The sequence below is a fragment of the Polypterus senegalus genome, chromosome 17 (genome assembly GCF_016835505.1).
Source record: "Polypterus senegalus isolate Bchr_013 chromosome 17, ASM1683550v1, whole genome shotgun sequence".
NCBI lineage: Eukaryota > Metazoa > Chordata > Cladistia > Polypteriformes > Polypteridae > Polypterus > Polypterus senegalus.
The window spans coordinates 16255260-16277974 of record NC_053170.1 but is presented as its reverse complement, the minus strand read 5'-3'; the positions used below and the strand labels follow the sequence as shown (position 1 = coordinate 16277974).

Sequence of the window (22715 nt, the reverse complement as noted above, 5' to 3'; positions counted from 1 at the left end):
ATATGGGATGATACCCGGAGAGCTGCCGGGAGGACAGCCGGCACTCCCGCCACGCTGGGACGTGGCCAAGGGAGGAATGCCGGGAACACCTGGTGCTCCTCCGGGAACGGTATAAAAGGGGCCGTCTCCATTTATTCAGCGCTGGAGTCGGGAGGAGGCAGGACGAAGCACAGAGGAGGTGTGGAGACGGCCCAAAGAGAGGCATTGTGGCCAGGACTGAGTGTGTTGGGGTGTATTGTGCACTGAACTGGGTCTGTGTGATCAATTTAATAACCGTAAATATTGTAAATAAACGTGTGGTGGTTGTGTAACAACATGTCCGCCTGTCTGTGTCCGGGTTGGCTCCACAATACGTATTAGTATATACAGTGCATGCAGAAAGTATTTCTGTAATACTTCAGTTTACTATTTTTAACGATTTTGCTAAAATCTCTAAAAATCCTGTTTTCACTTTGTCATTCTGGAGTACTGAGTGTTGCTTAATGAGGGAAAAAAATAATTTAAATGATTTTAGTATAAGACAGTAACATGGCCTGCGGTGGGTTGGCACCCTGCCTGGAGTTTGTTTCCTGCCTTGTGCCCTGTGTTGGCTGGGATTGGCTCCAGCAGACCCCCGTGACCCTGTAATTAGGATATAGCGGGTTGTATAATGGATGGGTGGATGGACAGCAACATGGCAAAATGTGAAAAAAGTGAAGGGGTCTTCATGCTTTCTGAAGTCACTGCATATAGTTACAGTATGTATAAAGGAGCAAGAGTATGTTTTAGTAGTTAAAACATTTATGGTAGTAGGATTGATTTGGTGGGCTGCCCCGCCTTTTCAAATGGTAAGCAAACAAGCATAGTGTGAACACAGCAGGTGTGCTATCAAGCGTTAGACTTGAAAACGTGAAAACAGCTAAGTGCTTGGAGAAGCAGAGCGATGTGGTGTAGTTGGAGAAGGAAGGTAAAGCAAAATCTGTTTAAAAAAAAAAAAAAAATAAGCACATTATGTATAAAGTGACATTACAGTCCAGGCTTTCAAGCACTCTGTAACAGTACAGAGTGTCACAGCTCGGACTGCCACAGACCCCCGTGGTTGCTCATTTTCAACTTAACCGTTTTTGTAATGGGAGATTCCCGCATTTAATGGAAGTAACTTGTTTTAGATTAAATATACTTCTGTTCATAGTGTTACGTCAAAAAAACAAAAACAAACTTGTGTGCTTTACTTTCTAAAGTATCTCAAAACGTTACGCACCCTTACTGAAACGTCAGCATTTGTTGAAATAAAGGATTCGATGAAAAGACATTGCGTCAGAAATGTTCCACCTTTAAGGAGATATTGTAACTTGACAATTTGTAATTAAAAACAAACGGTTCATTTTAGGAATAACAATATTACAAATAAAAACCTTTTAGTTTCTTGGTTGCAGGCAGTAAGTGTACACAGTTTTTTCTACTGGAAGTGCCAAATGTGTTTAGCTTTCACAAGTTGTGTCCAAAGGTCACTGGCTGTCGCCTGCCATAGTGCGATTCTGTTTGGGCCCTAAATAAAAATCGGCTATCCTCTGGCTGACGTCTAGTTAGCTGCATGCTGCAGAGATAGTCAGGGTCCACAAATACCTAACAGTCTACGCAGGATTTAATTGTTGTTAAGGTTCAGCTGAGTGGAGGCATAGAAAAGAATCTCAAAAGCAGCACATACATCATGATACACTGTGAAAGCCATCATTAGTAAGTAGTAGAAATATGGCACCACTGAGACATTGTGAACACCAAGACAGTCTTACAAAATTGATGACTGGGCAAACAGAAAGCTCAGCAGGGAGGCTACCAAGAGACCAGTGGCAATCTTGAAAGAGTGGCAAGGCATGTTCGGAGTAAATAGCCACCACCTGCATATTACAACTAGTTTGTGTACAGTATATTCTCCACAAGTCTGAGATCTGGGGCTGGGAAGGCAAGATGAAGGTAAACAACAACAACGTTTTATGGTCTGATGAAGCCATGGAGAAACATTCTGGCCGGTTTCAAAAGATATTACTTGGCACAAAGTTAACAGAACCTATCATTTAAGAATCACATGGTGGTGGTGGTGGTGGCGGCGGCAACATCAAGCTTTGAAGCTGAGGGAGGAGCCTCTGGTCAGAATATTGGGGAATGCCAATAGATCCAAATATCGGGACACTGGAACCCAGAAAGCTAAAGAAGAATTTCACTTTGCAACATGAAAATGATCTGAAGCAAAAAAACCTACTTAATCAAGGAATGGCTTTAAAAAAAAGGAAGGGAATGACACACCCGACAGCAAAACTGTAGATTCGCCTAAAGACCCTTAGACACTTGTGCAAAGGTGGGATAAATTAGAAAAAAACAAGTCAATTCAAACGGGAACACTGCTAGAATCAAAGCCAATCGGGCTTTCGACAAGTGTCTGTGACAAGGTGGGCCCACTTGTGTAACTGGGCATTTGAAGTTTTTATTCTTAATTAATTTTTCTAAAAGAAATCTCTTTTTAGGTTACAGATCTCATTGAAGGTGAAGAAAGAGCTGACAAAATTGGTCTAAATTTCATCCTTTACATCTGTAAAATGTGAAAAAGTGTGTGAAAATGTTTTTTTTGTAATTTTCTTTGTGTAATTGTACAATGTATATTGGAACAGACCAGGGGCTAGATAGATAGATAGATAGATAGATAGATAGATAGATAGATAGATAGATGAAAGGCACTATATGATAGATAGATAGATAGATAGATAGATAGATAGATAGATAGATAGATAGATAGATAGATAGATAGATAGATAGATAGAACTGCAAGGCACTATATGATAGATAGATAGATAGATAGATAGATAGATAGATAGATAGATAGATAGATAGATAGATAGATACTTTGGGGAATCGGTGCAAGAAGGCTTTATTAATCCCAAGGGATAGAAATTCACATAATCCAGCAGCAGTATACTGATACAAAGAAACAATATTAAATTAAATAGTAATAAAAATGAAAAAAATTAAAATAAAATTAATGTTAGCATTTACTCCCCCGGGTGGAATTGAAGAATCGCATAGTGTGAGGGAGGAACGATCTCTTCAGTCTGTCAGTGGAGCAGGACGGTGACAAAAGTCTGTCACTGAAGCTACTCCTCTGCCTGGAGATGACACTGTTCAGTGGATGCAGTGGATTCTTCATGATTGACAGGAGTTTGCTTAGTGCCCGTTGCTCTGCCACAGATGTTAAACTGTCCAACTTTACTCCTACAATAGAGCCTGCCTTCTTAACAAGTTTGTCCAGGCGTGAGGCGTCTTTCATCTTTATGCTGCCACCCCAGCACACCACCGCGTAGAAGAGGGCACTCGCCACAACCGTCTGGTAGAACATCTGCAGCATCTTACTGCAGATGTTGAAGGATGCCAACCTTCTCAGAAAGTATAGTCTGCTCTGACCTTTCTTACATAGAGCTATGCTGATTGGCCACTCCGAGTTGGCTATGTGTAAGTTACTAGGCCCTGGTGGTCTACTCCAATCCCAGGGGGCCGTAATGGCTGCAGGTTTTCATAATTAGTGTCTAGTTTTTCTTGCCAATTAACATCTTTTGCCTTCATTTTAATTGTCTTCCTTTTTAAGACTCGGGCCCCTTAATTGTTTCTATTTTCCTTAGATATTATCCAAACAAAAATGAGATATTAAACAAACCAACACATGACCAACTAACCTGTATCCATCACACAATATCTAAAAACCAGTAACAGCATACGGCACAATAACGTGTAGTGAATCCACTTGACTTGAGCGTTCCTAGTTTTCATCCTCTTTCTCTGTACGTTTACCATTCGTTTGTTCAGAGGTTGATGCGCTTGCTTCTTCCTGAGCAGCTCCTCTTTTCTCCACGCTAGCGGCCCACTTCTTCTCTTCTTTCGTTGGCATCTTTTTGCGTTCAAACTGATTAAGTCAGTGTTTGTGTTGCAATTACTTAGTAGGTTTTCTTTAATTTTTCACTTAAGCTGGCACTTAAGTCTTCAATCTGCCTCAAGAATGATTAAAGATATGAAGAGTTAGGGAAAGTGATGACAAAGGTGGTAGGGAATGAGAATGGCGCCTGTACGCATGCGCCGCACGGCCACCCTGCTGCCCACTGCCGAGAGTCGATTGTACAATAAAATAAAATAAAAATAAAAAGAGGAATAACCTTGGTGGTCAATCATCACCCTGAAAGTGGATAGTAGACGTCACGTAGTATATGTGTACTAAATTTCAGGTCAATAGTTCAAACAGTTTGCCAGCTACAGGTGATTTAAAATCCTGGACAGACAAACAGGACAGCCACGGTCGATTATTATATAAAGAGATAAAGAAAGGTGAAGATCTCAGGAATGTCTATCTGCTCAGGTCCACAAAACATTCTGCTGGTCCTCTTAGAAAATGCTGTGGCAGAATGAGAGCATCAATGGGCCATGGAGTTAAACAACAGGTTTAAATAACAACACAAATCCTAATAATTAAAACATGAGTCGGAGTTTGAGGTCCCAACTTAGTTGGTCATCTGCTGGCTCACTTCACATCTCATTTCTGTTTACATCAGATTAGCTAAACCTTATCAATTGCAAGGGGAAATTTAATCCATACAGCAGCAGAAGCATAAAAAACAAGGATAAAGACTCACAGAACAGATAACACAGCAAATCGGTCAATAAATAAAATGTATATTGTGCAGATATTTCACAATGAGCTAAGTATGTCCAAGGAAGCATTAAATTGCCCAATAGCAGTAGGCTGAAAAAATCCCCAGAGGCGCTTCTTATAAATCACCATGGGGAACTGTGTCTGTGGCTAAAAGGGGCATCCGGGTTTGACACAGCAGCTTCCAGCGAGTCCAGGGTGGGCCCTCTGATGAAGCAGGCTGTCCTGATAAGTTTGTCCAGGCCTTGTGCATCTTTTAAGCTCAAGTTGCTTCCCTAGGAGTCCACAGTACAGAACAACACACTGGCTACACTCTTAAAAGTGAAGGTGCTAGAGCAGTTCTTCATAGCGATGCCATAGGGGAACCACTGTTTGTTTCAAAAAAGACTCATCCAAGTGAAGGTTCCAGAAAGAACCTTAATTTATTTATTTAGATTTGTAACAGGCTCCATACAGTAAATAACCTCGACTAGACTGTCACAGATTTGTGAAATACCAACGGGTCACATGCTGCATACGTACAGTTAGTCACACAAGGTTTTCATAATCTGTCAGTGTCATGCTAGGGAGCCTACATACAGTACACTAGCCAGACATTAAAGATTTCAGGGGGGTTTTTCTACATATTTGGAAGTTTTTCAAAGAACCAACTTATATGCAAAGAACGCTTCCTCGAATGAAAGGGTGCTTATTCAGGCAATATTACAAATGCGCTCTTAAAAATGAAGGTGCCAGAGTGGTTCTAGATGGGAGATAATGAGAAAATTGTGTTGATATGAGATTACATTTGGAGTATAATTGTTTAAAGATATTTATATATAAACTCTCTAAAATATTTAATCCCATACATTGTCTAAACATTAAAAACTGTAAGTTAGAGAGAGTAGAAAGTGGTGGTTGTCATGTAAAGGTGCCACAGAGAAAATTTTTTCTAACTTGGAAGTGCTATATATATACCCCGATCTACATACTCTCAAATAGACAAACGACACGCAGTGGCGCAATGGAAGAGGCTTCGCCTCTAGCGCCGACGTCCGAGGTTCGATACTGAGAGGGGGTGCACTGAGTGTGTACGCCTGATGACCCCAAAATTAAGGCGAAACACGTGTCGTGTACTCTTTGCATTATTTCACAGTAAAACTAAAATATATATATATATTATATATATATAATGTGTGTGTGTGTGTGTGTGTATATATATATGTGTGTGTATATATATATATATACAGTATATATAATATATATATATGTATATATATATGTATATAATATGGTGTGTGTATATATATATAATATATATATATATATATATATATATATATATTTATATATAATGTGTGTGTGTGTATATATATATATATATATATATATATATATATATATATATATATATAATGTGTGTGTGTGTACATATTGCCCAGAGGGGATTGGGTGGTCTCGTGGTCTGGAACCCCTACAGATTTTATTTTTTTTTCCTTCAGCTTTTGGAGTTTTTTGTTTGTTTTTTCTGTCCACCCTGGCCATCGGACCTTACTTATTCTATGTTAATTAATGTTGACTTATGTTCATTTTTTATTGTGTCTTCTATTTTTCTATTCATTTTGTAACGCACTTTGAGCTACATTTTTTTGTATGAATATGTGCTATATAAATAAATGTTGATTGATTGATTGATTGATTGATGCCACAGGGGAACGGTTTTTGGTTTCCAAAAGACCCACCCACAAGAAGATTCTACTTTCATTTATTTACATCCGTAACAGGCTTCATAAAGTAAATAACCACAAATAGATGGTAACAGGTTTGTGAAATACCAATGGCTCCCGATTTTAAAAAAAGACTGAAGGAGGTTCCAGGTTTTCTTAAATCTGTTTTTGTCCTACAGCCCACCATACATTAAAATTTTTCTACATATTAGGAAGTTTTTCAAAGCACAATGAACCAACTTCATATGCAAAGAACCCAATGGTACTTGATCAAGCAAAGGAGCTTTGAGTAACCACACAAACATAATAAAGAACCATAAAAGAACCAAGATTTTTAAGAGTGTGCGATTGACTAATAGAACATTTCCAGTAGCTTGCTGCATACATCAAACAGTTCAAGGAAAAAAAGAAGCAATTCATAGGACTAGGCAATTAAAATGAAGGCAAAAGAAGTACATTAACAGCAGAAATTGGTCACCGATTAAGAAAGTGGCAGGAAAATCTGAAACTGCGGCCCTCCAGGATCAAAGCTGGACACCCCTGGTCCAGATAGTTCTTGCCTAAACTGGACTAAGTGTGTTCAACAAAAGGATGGAGATTAAAAAAAATAATAATAATTGCTTCTAAATAACAATGTTAACTCATAGAGGAAAAATCACTTCACACATACAGTGCCCAATTTGGGAATTGAACCTCAGCCCCTGGAGGTTTAAGGCAAAGTCTGTAGCCTGTGTGGGGTACAATTAAAGAAATTTGAAAAAACATTTTAAAAACAAGACATAAATCTTGTATAACTTTCTCGAAAAAGAAGGTTTAAATTTAGTATTTTTTTGAGCCTAAAATGCAGAGTGTAGAAAAAAAGCATTCCAGTAAACAGAATTAATAATCTAATATGTAAAATGGAATTAGCCATATAAAACAATGTTAAGAATACCTGCATTTTGACACATTTTGCGTATAGAATCCCCTGTCTGTCTGTCTGTCTGTCTCTGTATTACCCCTCACTCTCCCTGTAGAACAGGCCGCCTGTCCTGCCCCCAATTCAATCCTCAACGCGACCCTGCGCGGTGGGCCGTGCACGATTGGATAATCTGCCTAATTGGAGATTAAAGTGCAATTCATTAGAGGCTGGACAGGCCAGGGGGCCGGAGAGCTGGTGCGCCTGTGGCGGTAATACGGTCAGCATTCCAGCGCATTTTCTCTTCCACAAAAAGAGCTGCTACCCCAAAGGGTTTGTTTTTTTAAACTAATGTTCCCGGGATTCCAATTTCAAATGGCCAGCGCCGATTTTTCCGACGGGAACGGGATGTTGATACACTCCTCCAGTGTACATGACGGCAATGCAGTCCACAGAAGGCAGCGAGTGCGTGACGTCGAGGCTCTCCTCCAGCCCTGCTGACACGTAATCAATTTAACGCGACCGGGTAATTATATGCATTATAGGGCTTTACAGCGGATAATCGACCTTTCAGGAGTACAATTATGTATTGTTTCAGTCATTCCCGTGCATTCAGTCAGGCACACATTAAGCTAAGTGATGAGAATAGGTAATATGCAGCACATTTTAACAACCAGCAGCCGGGGACGCTTTCTGTCCATCTTAGTGAAACTTGGGAGTGGGCGCTTTATGCATGCATGTCTGAAACTGTCGTATACCAGTCTCCCAGTAGCGGGACAAGTAACGCGTCCCCATAAGAGGGTCGAGCGAGACAGGGAAGCTTCTGGAATCGAAGTCCATTTTATTAAAAAAAAAAAAAACAAAAAACGGTAAAGTCAGTGCAACCCCCGCGAAAACACCCTTAAATATGAAGGTGCCAGAGTGGTTAATTATGCCAACCATCCATATGAAGGTTCCAGAAAGAACCTTTACTTAGATCCGTGGCATGCTCCGTACAGTATAATCATGTATAAATGGTAACAGATTTGTGAAATACACAAATAACACAGGCTAAATCCAAGTGTTCTTAATGTGTTAGCGTCCTGCTTGGTGGAGTGCTACTCATATCTCACAACACACACACACACACAACACATTAGAACGTTTTTCAAAGCGCTGAGCCAACTTCATATGCTATGAATCCGTCCCAGAATGAAATGGGGTTTTGTCAAGAAATAGTTATATGAGGAACCACACAATCCAAAGAAGAATCATAAAGTGCCATCAAAGAAATAGTATTTTGGATACTGTGACATATGAGCATGGGTAAGGCGCTATATAAATAAAATGTATTATTATGATTATATACTAAACAGCACCTTTACTTTGTAATCACCGATACTGTATGTATTACGGTTAGATTGGTTGACTTAATTTTAGATCACTTATTTGGCAACTCACAACAAGAGACACAATTGATTACATTTCTTTTGTTTTTTAACAATTGGAGTACAGGCAGATGAAGTGACTTGCTCAATGGTATCGGTAGCTGGATTTCAACCTACAGCCGCACAGTTTGAAGTCCAAAGCTTTAACAACTACCCCACAATGCTTTCCTTCGTAGTGAACGTCACGAAAATGTGCATCACCTAAACCGTATAAAGATAAATAAATAAGTTTAAATCTGTAATATTGAGCATCACTCAAATGCACATTATCTGAACAGTATAGCAATATTAATGAATATTCACGCTTTTACGTTCGCTGGGCTGCACACTCATCGCTGGGATTTGCCCCGCCGCCATTCCGACCTCGCTGTCTGTAATAATCTGACACGCTTCTTTCACCTCACGAGCTGCATTCCAGATTAAATTCTGATTAGGTTTTCATGGCTAGACTACTTTGAACTCATACAAGTACAGTATGCCAGGCCAAGCAAAGGTTAGTTATCCCACTAAATTGAAAAGTCAGAGGAGTCTGTAGAGGTCCAGAGCTTTTAAAACGGATTATTACTGCAACTGTTCTTTCAAAGAGTGCACAAGCTCGTAGTACTTATAGGTAAACAGTTGCTCGTGACTATTGCGTTTTATTAAAAAAAAAAAGTAAAGTATCATCTTACACTCTTAAACAATAAAATTGCCAAAGTGTTTTTCAGAACGATGCCATTATAGGGGGGCTATTTTTAGTTCCCAAAAGACCCATCAACATGAAGGTTTCAGAAAGACCTTTAATTTATTAAGATCCGTTACAGATTCCTTGAGCAAATGGTAGCAAATCTGTAGGTCCCTATTTTTAAAAGGACTCCATATACTGCATACAATCACACAGGCTAAGCTCAGGTTTTCTTGATCTGTTAGTACCCTGAAAGGCCAGTCTGTATATCAGAGCCCAAAGAACCAACTTTCACATGCGAAGGAACCTGTGGATGAACACAATTGTCCAACAAGGAACCACACAATCCAGTAACCAGAACCACACCTCTGTTATATCCTCCTAGGCAGCCTACTGTATGTTAAAAATTCCTGTTTTGTTCACGTTTCTGGAGCCTTACCAAAGCCTAATTTTATAATATTATTATTTGGCCGAAACCTTCGCCCAAGGCGAATATCAACATTTGAGATTCAATTTTATATTATATTATATTCAGACAGGTCAAGTTACATATTCACGATTTGAACTCGCAACTTCGGGATTTGAAGTCCAAAGCTTTACGTCACAAAATGTAACGGTTTTTTGTCAACCAATGGTAATGAATTCTGCAAAGGTGTCGTAAAATAAACAGGTTTTTTTAAGAGTGTACACACTGAAAATGTGACAGGTATATGATTTGCATATTTCTTGTGTTTCGAAATTCGAATCGATTAACATTGGGTTTTTATTTTATTTTTATTATTTTTTTTTTTTTGCCTATTACTTCCCATTGTCGCCTCTTTACAATTATACTCTCAGTTATTTTAAGTGTGCGCCTTGAAACTTCATATAACTCGCCACTTCGCCAGAGTTTTATTTACATGCACACTAATAAAATTGTTTAATTACTCTGCTGAATGTTAAGAACACCAAATTGTGTTTTCTTTTTCAACGAACGCGTGCCCTACAATAAACACTGGAACTTGTGAATGTAACCAAAAGGTGGAACCCCACAGGTGAAACTGACACAGAATGAGGGACGCAGTTACACCTGAAACCTACCCCAGAAGTAGCAAGTGAACGGCAGGAACACACCCAGGGCGGGACGTTGATACGCTATAAGCAGTCCACACTTCATATTGGGCCAAATTAAACTTGATACGAATTAACATGCACATCGACTGAGACGCCCATCCCAGCCCAGCTACAAGTTCTGTCATCCCAAGAAGGCAACTGAGAGAGCGATAACCCATCTGGTTTATGGAGTGAAGCGTTGCTTATCCGTAACATCCAAAATGTCAGATATAAGCTACTGTAACACCTAAGGCACTTTTAAAGGAGGCGTATTCTCCATCCACGGTTTTAATAATGGGGAGAAAGTGAAGACTGGAGGATATTAAAAATGAAAAAGCGCGTGCCCGCGTTACAAGTTACATGGCAAGTGCACGGAATAAAATGCCTTCAATCAAAGACAACCGCAAAGACACAAAAACCCACAGGGGCGTGAAATCCGGGACGCCGCTGCAAGTAAACCTCTTTAACACAATCAAATCGTGCATTTGCATGACAAAGAGAGCCAATTACAGCATCGTCTAATCAAAAATGAATGCAATTAACTATCGGAACAGCATGGTGCGGCTAACGTGCAATTGAAGGCTGACATGCATACCGTATACTTCATATGAGACAACGGCAGCCCTCGCAGCGAATAGGGGGGTGTGAAACCATATTGCTTACAAGCATATTAAGTGTCCATTACTCATCTTTCATTGCTTCGGCGTTAGAGGCGCGTGTGCTCTACTGCCTGCTACATTCTAATACAGGAGGGCGACATTTTATGAGGAGGATAATGAAGAACATACGCCCAATGATGTACAATGAGAACCGGTTATCCTATTATTGAATCCGTTTTGACTCCACTCGACATTGCCCCTGCTAAACTTTCTTCAATAGATGATTAATTGGCTCACCCCCTTTTCTGGTTCGTCACACATTTTAACAGACCGTGTACGACAATGGCAATGAAACTTCAGCAATGCCTAATCTTTAATGGTGTGGGGTAGAACCTACAACGTCAGAAGAAAAATATGTCGTTTAAAAAATATTGACCGCTGTTATGTGATTCCTTTAGAATATATATATATTTTTTACTGCGACTTAAGCGAAGCATAACCAATCCTTGAATAACCTTGTGCAACATCGCAAAAAGTATTTGATAAAGTGGATTAGCAGCACTTCGGAAGAAGAAGTTACTTACAGTCGGCCTAGGCCCCGATTGAGCCACCTAATTTACTTGAATTCTAAATGCATTATTAAATAATTCGGATACCATTTTGAGATGTATTGTTGGCTAAGGGGCTATTTAAAACAAAGGATTCTGTACACTCTTAAACGTAAAGGCGAAAAAAGTGGTTCTTCGAGGCGATGCCATCCTCCTGAAGGTTCCAGAAAGAATATTTATGTATACAGATCTGCGGTAGGCTGGCGCCCTCCCCGGGGTTTGTTTCCTGCCTTGCGCCCTGTGTTGGCTGGGATTGGCTCCAGCAGACCCCCGTGACCCTGTAGTTAGGATATAGCGGACTGGATAATGAATGGTTGGACAATAACAGATTTCACGGATAACCATGAAGAGATAAAAGAATTGTGAAATATCAGTAGGTTCCAGGACTCTCGCCGAATACAATAATTTTCTTGATCAACACTCTTAAAAAATCCTGCTTCTTTAATGACATTATACGGTTCTTTATTGGGTTGTGCGATTCCTCGTAGAACCTTTGCTTGACAAAGCGCCATTTCATTCTCGGGTTCTCCGCATATTTAAATAGAGTTGGTTCTTTGTGCTTTGAAAAACTTCCTAATATGAAAAAACCCGACATCTTAAATGTATGGTAGGCTACATATAGCAGGACACTAACTATTAAGAAGATTATTGTATGGAAAAAGAGTCCTATATAAATCACCTGCAAGCATCTTTTCATGGTTATTAACTGCATAGAGCCTGTTATGAATCTAAATAAATAAAGTGTTCTTTCTGGAACATTCATGTGGATGGGAGATTTGGTAACCAAAAATGATATCGCTCTGAAAAACCACACTGGCACCTTTATTTGTAAAGAGTGTTTTATATATATTAACAAGTCCAGTTTTATCCACATTTCCAAAGCCGAAAGAACCAATTTTATAGGCAGAGAAACTTTTTTTAAATGAAATGGATCATTTTTCAAGCAATGGGACCACACAACCCCGTAAAATGCAATTTTAGAACCGTTATTTTTAAGAGTGGCAACCGTTCAGCTTATTGAATCCAAACCTTCACAGACTTTAAACCATGTAAACCCTTGTGTCAATTTGTGAACTTATTGTTCGAAAGAGACATTTTAACCAAAAATGGCAAAAAAAAAAGTCTATTAATTCGCTTGGCCAATTGGACATTGCGAATTGATTTTCATAAATGGCATAAAAACACGCCACTTAAACATAATGCGCTTAAGTCGTACTGAACTGTTAAATTAGGAGTAGGAACTCGCCTTTTGATGAGCGGGTTGATTTATTTTCAGATACTTTTTTACCCCCAAATCTTTGTACCTTTGCTCTCTTTCCAAAAGCCTTTTCAAATCCCCCCCAACAAATTACTCAGATATTTGTGCAATTTCATGTTTTACCAGACAGCTTGCAGCATTAATCTCAGTTAGCATGTTATCGAAAAAAAAGAAGAGGATGCAAAAAAAAAAAAAAAGAACAATGTTTTATCGATCCTTCTTACAATTTAAAGTTGTTAAGTGCAAAAACCAAACGCTTCTGGCGATCCTTTGGTTTGTAGCTTTGACAGGTCGAGAAGCTCTCGGAAATAAGTCAATAAAGAGACGCACCGCCATTCTCTCAAATGCCGGTTAGATGGTTGCCTTTCAGGTTGTACTCGCATCTCTTTTTTTCCCTCCTTCATCATTCAACGTTTATTTTACAACCACACGTCAGGTACAGTTTAGGTTAGGCTTAGAACACGACGATCACGTGTAGCTCCGGCACTTGACTGCCAGGGCGGCCTCGGAGACCGACGCCCACACACGACCCCTGAGTAGTGGAAGCCGCCTCCATGCCCGCTACAACAAGCAGGGGTCGCTAGTTGGGGGCAAAAACTAGAGACTCGGAAAATCCTAGCTGGAAAGCTGGCTGTAGGGAGGAGGGTTCGCACGCATGCCTTAGCAATTCGTTATCGGTATTTTTTTTTTCCCTCCCAGCTATTTAAAATAGTGCTGAGTAAGGACTTCGACTTTACCATTGCACCTGCCGTGCCCCTCCGCGTTAGCCCCCCAGCCCCGACAGTGTTATGGCCTCAGATAGGATTGATTTTTAATCTACAAGTGTAATATTTCAAGAAAAAAAGAATACATTTACAGCAATAACAAAACAGAACAAATTAGTATACAGAAACTGTTGTGTGAAAAATTAATAATTCTCTTTTGTTTAAGACTTTTGTACAAATATAAACGTTTCTGAGAGTAAACACAGTGCAAGATCCACTTAGACAAAAAAAAATAAATGAAAGTTTATTACATCTGTAAACAGCTTGCTCCTAGTAAGTCTTTCATATAATGTGTTTCAAATCTTTTTATTATTTTACAGAAATCTCAAGGGGCCATAAACTGAAATGGACCAACAAAGAGTTCAAAAAGCAAGCTCTTCAAGGACACAGTGATTAGTGTCAGTTTGAAAATGAAAAGAGTAAATAAACCTAAATCATAAAGCACTGGGTTTCTTTAAAATAAGAAAACCACTGAAATGGATGAGCACTTTTATAGACTCTATTTGTAACAGTCCTATGTTGGTAAGATATTACAGAATATCACAAGAACGCTTTTGGGACGCAAGCCTTTCCAAATAAAAAGATAAAATGTTCAGTTCACTCAGTTGGACACATCAGGTAACTGGGATGTCAGCTACGGTTACAATGAAGGCGCGGAGACCCCATAGTAATAATAATAATAATAATAATAATAATAATAATAATAATAATAATAATAATGCTGACTTTTTAATTCTGTGTGAAAACATTCTGAAGCTGGTCATTGAAGCATTAAGTTTATTACATCAGTTATGTATGGTAACACACCTGTTTATCCTTGCATAATAATATAAAAACGGATCTAATAATAATGATAATAACAACAACAACACCCCCTCCTAAGGCCTTAGAAATTAGAAAACAGAATCGCGGCTAACAGAAATAATTGGAATACTGGGCGGCTTTCCTCACTGGTTTGACAGCAAAGACGGCACCGACACGTAAGACGCCCTTACCGTTTCTTCGTTTCCTTTTTAATATGCGTGTTTTGATTTTTTCTGTTGAACGCGACTCATTTCGAAGAGTGCATGAATGATAAGGCCATGCAGCACAACAACAGTTGTTTACAACACGCAGTAACAATGAAGACAATAAGGAGATGCACGATGAAGGTAGTTTCCAAGGCACGTCGTATTTTGTCTGCACGCTCCCAATGAGCACCAAAACGTTGTATTATTTCACTGCGCTGCAGCGACCCCTACTGATTCAATTAGGTTAAGGCGTACTACCAGAACACTTGAAAGATTTTTTTAAAATATTTGTAGTTATCCTCCCCCCACCGCAGCAACTACAGTTCTAAATGAACTATTTTAAAATAACTGCATTTAACGGCTACCTACACTTTTAAAAATAAAGGTGATAAAGTATTTTTCGGAGCGATTCCACAGGGGTTTCTCCAAAAAATCATCCATATTAAGGTTCAAGAAAGACCCTTTATTTATTTAGGTCCGTAAACGTTTTCATAAATAACCATAAAAGAAAGATAACAAATTTGTGCAACACCATTGGGTTCATGATTTTTGAGGCGACTCTTGCTGCGCATAACACAGACTTAATTCAAGTTTCCCTGATCTGTTCGTAGACTCTTAAAATACTGGTTCTTTCATGGTACTATATATGGTTCCTTATTTGGTTGTGTGATTCTTCGTAAAATCACTGCTGGACAACGCATATGAAGTTGGTACTTCTTAATATATAGAAAAGACAGAAATCTTTAAATGTATGGTAGGCTGCTTATATACAGTAGCAGGACACCAACAAATTACAAAAAAACAGAACTTAAGTCTGTGTTGTTGTATCCGGCGGGAGTCCATATAAAATCAGGACCAACTGGTGTTTCACAAATAAGTTTACCAAACTATTCGAGTTTTCCTGTTCCAGATCTAAACAAATATATATTCTTTCTAGACCCTTCATGTTGATGGGTCTTTTTGGAACCAAAAACGGTTCCCCTATGGCATCACTCTGAAGAACCGCTCTGGCACCTCCACTTTTAAGAGTGTAACCTACAACCCATTAAAAATCTCACTTTTGTCCACATACTAGAAACGTTTTCAAATCACAAACAACCAACTTTACATACTAAGGCGTCTTCCCAGAATGAAATGGTACTTTGTCAAGCAATGATCCTACAAGAGTACCCAGCAAAGTGTGTAACGAACACATTTACATATATATTGCATTTTTATTTTCAATAGTATAAATCAAATAACTTATTTATATTGCTCATTTGCAGTGGCTGTGCAGGGCCCCCCACCTACATAAGTCAACAAGGGTTTGAGGAGGACACTGCAAAAATATTGCGAAGGCATAGGGAAAATTTTGTCTGAACTTCTAAAACTGCATATGCCTGGGCTGATTATCCATCCGTGTATTTAAACAATGCATCAAAGAATATCTGGTATTTATATTTAAAAGAAGAACAACTTACAAGTGTAAGGTTCAAAGTTTAAGGTGACAACCTACGTCAGCGCGTGTTGTATTTCCGCAAAGCCTAATGCATACAACGTGCTTTACGAGCTCGCACCTTTATCTTAAAATACATCACATGTGGGTTAGTATTTCAAACTATTCTGCAAGGCAAGAGTTTTTTTTTTTTTTTTTTGTTGTTGTTGCTTTTTTTCAACCAAACAAACAATAGGGGCTCATAAATTTACTCGGGTTAACTCTCATTACTCTAAATATGGATATTATTGTCGGTTATTTTAAATATGTGCCCAAATCATCAGGATAACGCCGTCGTGTCCACATATCCGCAAAGAAAATTCAAATCCGGGACACCAGAGCCAGATCCAACGCAGATGGACCGATCAGATGGCTCTCTTCCCCTCTCTGTCGCCCAGTTTTTTAAAGACAGTTACAATATTTAATTCTGAAACTAAACTGAAGACCTACCAGGCATCGCGCACTTCTAGTCAGTTTACTAGACGACAACCCTACGCTGCTCGTTTTTGTGTTTGTGCTTTAAAATGCTGAAATACAAAACTTCAAGGGGGGTTTGTGGGGGAGTACCCCACGTTATTTGGGTGTGCGCATACTGGCGACTTTGTGCTGATCTGTAAGTAGCTTGATAAACGTCGATGAGCCGTCATTATTCATAAACAAGTGTAGCCATAAATTAGAGTTCCAATTTAAAAACTTATAAAGCACACCACTGCTTTGCCCTTTAAATTATTTCCTTTTTCTCCTAGAAAACTTCGTACAGTTTCTAATCGTGTAAAAACAGGTTTTTAACTCATTATGCTGTAGGAGTATGTGCCTACTTGTAATCAATAAATACATATTGACACCAATAGATGAACTGATTTTAAAATGGAGAAAATAAATCAGCTCCACTACTACACGTGTACAAATTAGAAAGGCAGGCCGCGTACTGCAGTACATAAGAAGGTGCAATCTGGAAATCCAAGAGGTAGCTTTGGTTGAACATTAACTGCGCTAAAAGTACATAATGCATTCAATAGTTCCTAAAATATATGCATTTTAAACTCTGCGGATCATTTGGAACTGCGTAGTGAATTGAAATGGATAACTTCTTAATACTGTTGATAGTTGAAGATTACTTGAAATAGGAGCGTGAGATTCACTTTTCAAAACAGTGTACAACACGTGCATCGATCACAAATGGATTTTACTTTTTAATTGCATGTGATTTGTCAAAATTCGCTCGTTTAACTCTACTTTTGTCAGTGAAGTGGCTCGACGCAAAACACTTACAGCTGTCCTGGTGCCAAGAGGTTACAGTAATTGCCAATTAAGAACATTTCTTTTGTTGTTTGCCAAAAATATGCAAATATTAATTTACGCGAATTTTATTAACATAATAAAGCCTAACCGTATCCGGGTGTGTACTTTTTGCCTAGTTGTGTTTTATTGTTAAAAAAATCTTAATCCGTTTAGGGTGAAGTGCTCACGTCTGCTCCAGATCTACATTAGACGACAGTTGGAAATAAGTTCTAAAATTCCATGGACAAAACTGCCTTCTTCTACAGTTGAGAGGAAGTTGTTCTGCCCCATGTGCAGTTTCGAATCCTATATTTTCTCACCTGTCCGTGTGGAAATTATCTTTTGTTTTTAACTTGTTTTTGCGGCTTGTTGTTCATGTCATTGTAAGCCCCGGACTCGAGCAGCAAGCAGGTCGTTTTAAAACATTTTAATCAGGATCCTGAAGGGCTGATCAAAGTCACTTATATGCAGACGTTATCTATACACTTTACAGATTAAGAAGCACTGATTATCGAGGATTTAACTCTTGCCGGTTTCGAAAACGGAACCTAAATTATAATGCGACCGAAAACCCGACAATTAAAAAGATACGACCAAGAGCTCGGAATCCCCGGCATACCCGCTGCTAACCTGCGAGCAAAAACCTGCCCCTTACCATCATGTAGGGCCAAAATATCAGTCTGACCCAAGACATGAAAGTTGCAGCTACTATATTCGAGCGATCGAGACGAAACAGAAGCTTTTAAAACAAAGAAAGCACAAAGATCGGCGCATAAAATAAATCGAATCCGAAGCGGCCATCTTGAAAGCAAATGAGCAGATAGGATGTCAAGAGACGCAGATCGCACCAGTTATTTTCGTTTAAGATCTCACCATCGCGTACCCGCCGAAGTACGGGGTTACCAAGGACAGACGAGTTGAAATATTTTTAAGGTTGCACCCACCTGGTTTTGCAGAAAAACCTGCCGTTTTGATGTGCGAAAATCCGGAATAGAAAGAGTGCTTTTCGCGTTGTATAGTAGGACGCCACAAAATGGCTTTTTTTTTTTCAGAGCCTGAAGACGGACTGCCCCATTTAGTCACGTGGCCGTTCCTTCTTCTGCCCAAAGATTGTAAACGAGAGACAGGATTTTTGTTTTTGTTTTGTTTTGTTGTGCTTTCACCCACGGACTGCGTAAAAACGTAATCGCAACCAGGTTGTCGAGTAAGCTGGAGTATTTTTTAACACGTTGAATAACCGCGAGAATATTACGCTTAGTCTCCTGGGTATTTCCAATAATCTCCACACTACACCCATCTGCATGGCAATGACAAAACAGCACCGCTGCTCCTGTACGGGTATATATATATTTATATATATATATATATATATATATATATATATATATATATATATATATATATATATATATAACAAAAAACTTCCCTCTTGTGAAAACGACTGTACCCCTTCATATTTCAATACGATCAGTTAAAGCGATTCAGAATATAACGTGCTCAGCCTGCTTATATTTCACAATGTTACCGCTATACTTCGCAGCGGCGGCACTGTAGTATCACGAATAGCCATAACACAAAGAACCAAAAAAATGAATACAGAAAATAGATATTCGTATCATGCTTACCTCGAAACGGCTCGAACTGGCGTAGATTTACACATTAAAAAAAAACTGTGTTGACCTTGCATATGTAGTGTGATAAAATGTCACACGGGAGAACCACAACTCATTAGCAGGTAGTATTGAATGGTTCAAGCAGAAAGGAAAATTCAAGTTGTGTTTATTTAAAGAAAGCGTGAGGAAGCTTTCGGGTTGGAGAAGTACTAAAGACATTATTTTAATTCAGTACGACTGACCACACAATCAAGATCATTAAGCTGACGAGTCTTCACGCACGTTTATACGTTTATTTAAAAATCTCGATGTTAATACTGAACAAATTAGCACCCGCGCATAGATCCGCAAGGTTCAGAAGTTTCGTTTTATTCAGTCGCAGGGTCACTAGTTGAAGAGATGCTATCTGGCTTTATATATATGCGCCGAAAGATTCTTTCACGTGTTTTATATTATTGGTTAAATATGTACACTTTCACGAAGTGCATTTCACTATTTCGAATTCTCCATGTAATTCTTCCACGGAGCTTCTTAGTTGATCGGCAACCACAGCTGAACTGCACAGTTATGCGGAAGATCGCGTCCTTGTAGTCGTTTGGGTGGAAAATGCGAATATTTATCCTCCACAGTCAGGAGGTAACCTTCATTACTCCAGATACTATCATAGCGGACAAAATAAATCATTTCAATGTTTTTGCTTTTTAACGAATGTAGGAATTCAGCCACTAATTAAAACACGGCCTAACGGTACGGACCTGACAAGTTCTGCCACCAAAGAGTTCTCTTTCTGCTCCACGGTTATTTACCTCGATCGTGTTAAAGATAAACTGGAGAAGCTTCTGTTTCATGTGTGCACCAATGTCTGCGCTGTGTACCAGTGCCAAAAAAGTAATCGTGTTATAAAACAAATTTTAAAAAGCCTCGTTGTCTATTCTCCTTTCGCTTCTGGATGTTACGGTTCGAAAAGTCAGCTGACTCCTCTGACCACACCGCCTAATGCGCGTTGAACGGTGCAAATCCCCGGGAGTTCGCATTCTTAGGACTTGACACACATTCACGTCTCGAACCTGCGGTTTTCTTGCGGTAGTCAGCCGTGACTATCAGCCTGTTATAGTCAGTGCGGTGATACATTCGGTGAATTCTGTTTGCTAAGCAACATCGCAGCCGACCGAGGGAGACACTTTTTTCTAGAACTCCCACCATTTCGTCGCGCACCTTGATAGATGGAAGATTACTTTATTCCTTTCAGCCGTTATACATTTCACCACGTCATTTTCATATGAAGAATTCAAACACGCGCTTATGCATACTCCGAAAGCACGGAAGTTAGGTTAACAACGTGCATAAAAATGAAAAGAAAACTGACATTTTTTTTTCGCAATTAGACCACACATCCCTTCCCGGGCCCCGTACTTAATGGCTTCGAGCTCAGTGTAACTCTGTCTGCTTATTCGTGTTTTTTTATCATGTCGGTAGTACGAGCTGAACCGACAGAATCCAGGTTTAATGGCTACGTATACGTGTGGCGTGTGAAGCTGTACAAATCGGACGATATAGTGGCTTTTTAACCTTGAATACTCGCCCACTGGGTGCGAACTAGATGGCTCTCGCGTCCTCTAAAATACTCGAGGCTGAGCCGAGTTGCTTTTTGAGATCCGAGCGTTACAAACACAAGCATGCTTACGGTGGCACTTGGCTGACACGCAACGGGCATTTCCATTTTCGTACTTGTTGCGGCTATGTCGCAGACTACAAGGTAACGCTTTATAGAGAGTCGTGCGGGTTTGTGGCAATTAAAAAAAAAGATCAATTAATTAGTCGGTGTTACATAGCTTCCTACATAACGAGCAGCAGCCTATCGGAAAGCGCCACACGAAACAATCGGGAGCAATAGACACCAAAGGAAGACACTGAACGCGGTAATAAATTAAGTAAATACTTGGGGGCCCAGAAAAGACGTATATAAAAATAGTTATGAGGGGAAACGACATCATATTGAATTGTTGAGATATTTATTTTAATATATTATTACCTGAATGGATTTTGGTCTACTTAACATTAATCCCAAATTCTCCTTCTTTATTGCAGACTTTGTAGTGCATATTAATATTACTGTTCTTAGCAGTACTAGTATTTCGTTCTTTTTTTAAGTGAAGTAGTTCTTTTAAATAAACTCAGGTTACACAGAAAATGTTAAAGGACTTTCAAAGAACACGAACAAACCTTGTTTCGCGTTCATCGGTCAGTCCATTTGTAAAGGCTAACAGTACACTTCAGTCAACTTCAGTTAATAATACTGCGCAATGTTGAAGTGGCATACACTTTTTTTAATCGGACTCTTTTTGTAATTTAGCATGTCAACTAACGTTGTATCCGTAGAGATGTACAACGTTGTTTATCGTGTGTAACTTACAGAAAATTAAGAAAAAAAAAATGTATTCTATCTATCTATCTATCTATCTATTATACAGTGCCTTTCCTATCTATCTATCTATCTATCTATCTATCTATCTATCTATCTATCTATCTATCTATCTATCTATCTATTATACAGTGCCTTTCCTATCTATCTATCTATCTATCTATCTATCTATCTATCTATCCCACGTATTAATAACACTGAGCGAAATACGGTATCCAGCGAATACAATTGTGTTCTCCCCTGATGAGTTCTCTGCTCTTTTCATTTGTAATAATCACACATTTTACTTATATAGGACCTTTGCAGGGCTCAATGTTCTTCACAAAAAAATTAAAGGAATATTATTGGATTAAAAACAAAAATATAACTAATATGAAACATTAAACACCAAAAATACATGAAGATGAAGACAAGTGTAGTACAAATGTCAAATACAAGCACGTTGAGTGCGAAAAACATGCTTGTGAGTAAGGCTGCTCTTAAGTGTCGAAGTTTAACAGATTTAGTTTATCTAAAGAGATTCTAGTCTCATCTAATGAAACGCTGCTGTAACCGAATTCCGCGACCGTGTTACCTGCATGTTATCTGATAAATTCATAATGATTGTTAGGATTATGAGACAACTCTGAATTTTCTATTTTGGAAGAGTAGCTTGATAAATAAACGTTGACGCAGTAATGTTTCTGTTTTGACGCGAACTGGACTGCGCGCACAAGTGAGGCGGAGCCTGTTCGCCCCCTCTCTCTCTCTCTCTCTCTCCTCCTCTCGGTGCCTCACTCTGTGTCTCTTTCTGTCGGTGCTTCACTCTCGCTCGCCCTCACTCTCTCCCACTCTCTCTCTCGCTCTCTCACTTAAGACACTTCCCAACACGAAAACTGCTTTTTAACGGCAACAAATATTTCTGTAATTTCTTTCGGGGCAAGATGTTTTTAAGTTACGCTAGCCACTTAACGTCTTTGTCGACACTCTTGTTTCTTGTGTTCCTCTTATTAGTATTTTTTTTTTTACTTATAAGCAATCCGAGACCCATGCGCACGTCACTTCTCTCAGTTCCGCCGCGGTGACCTGGTGAATACCGGATTTGACGAGATTCATCACTTGTATCATTAGAGCGGACCTTTTAATTAATATCAGTACAGTTTATTGGACAAACGTGCAGTCATGAAGTCGGAGAAGTTTGGTGGACATCACTCAAACTGCAGGGAGTCGAAGTGAATTTAATACAAAGAACAT

General features: G+C 39.1%; 1 protein-coding gene across 4 annotated transcripts in view; it reads right to left on the bottom strand.

The window, feature by feature from the left end:
• Positions 1 to 18532, bottom strand: part of LOC120517979 (polycomb group RING finger protein 2-like) — a 53258-nt gene extending 34726 nt beyond the window's left edge. For 2 of the 4 annotated variants that reach the window (XM_039740522.1, XM_039740524.1), the window contains exon 1: positions 18392 to 18532. The gene's annotated coding sequence lies outside the window, so the exon portion shown is untranslated. Of the gene's footprint in view, positions 1 to 14677; positions 14761 to 18391 lie in introns of those variants that run through there. The other 2 variants (XM_039740520.1, XM_039740523.1) reach the window with 2 other exon arrangements.
• Between the last annotated feature and the right edge of the window lie 4183 nt (positions 18533 to 22715).